Genomic DNA, 3,511 nt, shown 5'->3' on the forward strand with positions numbered 1-3,511 from the left:
GGGTACTAGGTTTATCAGGGTGATCACTTTGTAAGCTATATAATGTCTAATCACTATATTGTACACCTGAAACTAATATAATATCATATTCCAATTGTAATTAAAAATAAAAAAGATCACATGTGTAGAAATAACTTGGCTATCGAACATTTGAAATGTGGCAAGTCCAAATTGAGATGAGCTGTAAGTGTAAAACGCATCAGATGTCAAACTTAATACAAAAAAAATGTAAACGCAATAATTTTACATTGATTACATGTTGAAATATTTGAATATGTTGGGTGAATAAAATAGCTCATTAAAATTAATGCCACTTTTTTCCACTTTTTTTCATATGGCTACTAGATAATTTTAAATTACTCCTACACGCACTGTGGTAGCCATCTCTAAAATGACTCCCAATAATCTCCCCCACCCCAGTATTTACACCCTTGTATAGTCCCCTCCCATATTGTGTCAGCATTGGTCTGTGTGACCAATGCAATATGTCAGAAGTAATGTATGTCACACCAGTGTTAAGTTACAAAAGACATTGCAGCTTCTGTTTTGGTCTCTTTCCTAATTCTCTCTCTCTTTTTCACTGTCTAACAGACTTTATGAAAAAAAGAACCACAACAACAAAATCCACATTACCCCAATCAAAATGAGCCAACAAAGCCAGTTTTAATTTTCCAGCAACCGCATTCCTAAGGGGTGAGAAGGTAAACTCGTGGCATTTCAAGAGATGCTCGAAAAAGCAATTTCCACCAGTTTGAAAGTTCTATTCCTCTCTTTGCAATATCCCAATTCTTGGAGGTGCAGCCGTGAATTCTAATAGCCTTAAGCACGGCCATATCTATGGTTCAGGTGGAAGGAATATTATCACTTTGTCCCTGCCTGAAAACCACCTTCTTGAACATAGCAATAAATAAGACAGGCTAACTGTAATGCGATTTACAATACTGTAAATTCGAACTGCTTACCATAATTTAAAATTATTTTATCTACTTGTCTGCTTGTTTATTGTGTCTCCTCTCTGATCTATAACCTCAACAGGGCAGGCGCCACGTTGGTCTTACTCAATACTTAGCCTAGTGTCTGACACGTAGTGGGCACCAGATGGATGTTTGCTGAATAAAGGATCGAATGAAAAATTTCCCCCGATCCTTGCCATGCATTAACATCTAGAAATATTAGACTCCATAAATCCATTAGTAAAGAATTGTCCTCTCAGCTTAATACAGCTGTTCACAAGGAGATATGATCTATACATGGGAAACTATTATATACATAACTATTCTTTCACTCCAGAGCAGTTCCAGTAAGACCTGCCAGCCCTACACCAATCCTGACCTTCTGGTCTTCAGAGGTTATTCTGACCAACTTTAAACATGTGATATAAATGGAGGATTTTAACCATCACACGGAACCCAAAGTCCAAGCAGACGGCACGTACCTAATGGAGAGATGCAAATCGACTTCACGCCAGGTCCAGCCTCTCTAGTTACCAGATCCTGAAAGGAAAGAGCTCTGTGTTCTGTCCTGGGTGTGAGGTACTCCTACTCTCCACTTACGGTGCCTCCAGGATCTGCCCGGCCTGCGTGGAAAGTCAAGTTCTCATTCCCAAGTAAGGGGTCATGAGAACCTGGAAGACTATGGGAATGGCTAGGAATGTTCTCAACAGAATCCAGGGGGAAAAAGAATCTTGAGATCAGGATGGCAGGTTTAGGCATCTCGATTCCCCCAGGAGGTCAGGTCAAAAGCAAGTCTCACGGGCAAATAGTGCAAGAACAGGGGGTCCACTGAGAACTCCTGATCTTCTCACCAGGCCATCCCATGACGAGCCATTTTCATGTCATTGTCCCTGATCTCTCCACCCATATAAACTCTCCCATAGAACGAGGGCTTCTGCACAGAAGGTCATTATCGAATAATCCCAAATACACAGAGGGCTAGACCCTGAAAACCTGCTCTGGAGAGAAGTAATAGAATGCTGCCCCCACAGACCTCAAATCTCTCAGTCACCAACCTACTGGGGTCTCCGTACCGATGCTTCAGTGGGTATTCCTTCTTAAAACTCGGAATTTTCAAACGACTCAAAGAGGCAGTGTGGAGCAGTGGGAGGTTAAGACTGGGTGGCAGAATGTCAGGCACAAGCTGTGACTCGGCAGCCAACAGAGAGACCTTGAGCAAGTCACTTCCTTCCCGTTTCAGGCCTGAGTCCCTTCAACTACATGCCAGGGTTCGTGACTCCCACTTCCTGTGGAGGCCGTGAGCATGAAAGCTGATAATGCCGGAGAAGGCTTTGGAAATGGGCCCACTGGGGGCAATGGGAGGCAAGTTCAAGGATAACTGGAGAGAGGAGGCTCTCAAGCAGTGGGTTTCCTCCCTGTCTCTTTCCTCTCTTCCTTCTCTCCCCACATCGCAGTCGATACCCTGGTTACCGAGGAAGTGCTACTGCCCCACACATGTGGTCACACGCCTGTCCTGACACCACGCTCTAACGCAAAACCCACTTGATCGTCATGACCCCTGGCTCACAGAAACGCCCGTGGGTCTGTATTGCCTGTGGGATAAAATTCGAATCTGAAATAAACTAAAGGACCTTCCTTCACCTGGCCTCTCTCTAGCTCATCAGCCTGTTCTGCTTTCTTTATAACATTAACAAGAATGGAAGTTATATTGGGCATTTATCTGTCATCTGTTTATTGTCTGTCTATTTTCAGTGTAAGAAGAGGGAGCTCGTCTATTTTTAATACAACTATCTTTACAGCCCTCACGGTCTGGCACATCATAGTGGGTGCTTAAAAAATATCTGATGTATGCATAAATGAACAGATGGCTCCAACCTACCTTTCTAGCATGTTCTTCCTAAATACATCTTCGGAAAATAAAATCCCTCTCCTATCATTTCAACTAGTAAAAGTGCACCGTGCAGGTGTCTCTACGTGCTTGTGTGTCCAGCATCGATGAAATGAGGGAACTTGTGCGTGTGATGACTCCCCTTTCTCTCTCTTCCATCCACGTCAAATCTTTCTTCGATCCGAACGGGGACACAACCTCTTACTCCTATAAATTCCCGCAAGATCCCATCACTGACCGGTGACCACTTTCCACCTTGTCTCGCCAGCACATCTGCAGCCACATTCTCACCTCCTCACACCCCAGCGTGCGGGACCCTCCGGGCACCTAGTGGTTGGCACATAGGAGATGCTCAAGACACACTCGTGGGAAGAGCCTGCACGTGACAGCCAGCGCTGCGGTCAACCATGGGGCGATGGCTCGGAAGGAGAGCGGGCGTCCGGGTCCACACCAAGAGGGATGTTTTCTTAACTTTCCTAGAGGTGAGGCTCGCCAGAGGGAGGGTGACAGGAAATCAAACGAGAGGTTCAAAATGACAGGTGTAACTCCGTACAATGAGAGGGTTGGACTGGAGGGTCTCTAGGGATTATGGAGAAGGGAGCAGAGTGTGAGTTTTAGGGCTGGATTCGCCTGGAATGGAACACTGCTCCTGGCCAGCTGTGTCCCTGTC

The sequence above is a fragment of the Pteropus vampyrus genome, unplaced genomic scaffold (assembly GCF_000151845.1).
Source record: "Pteropus vampyrus isolate Shadow unplaced genomic scaffold, Pvam_2.0 Scaffold16, whole genome shotgun sequence".
Classification (NCBI taxonomy): Eukaryota; Metazoa; Chordata; class Mammalia; order Chiroptera; family Pteropodidae; genus Pteropus; species Pteropus vampyrus.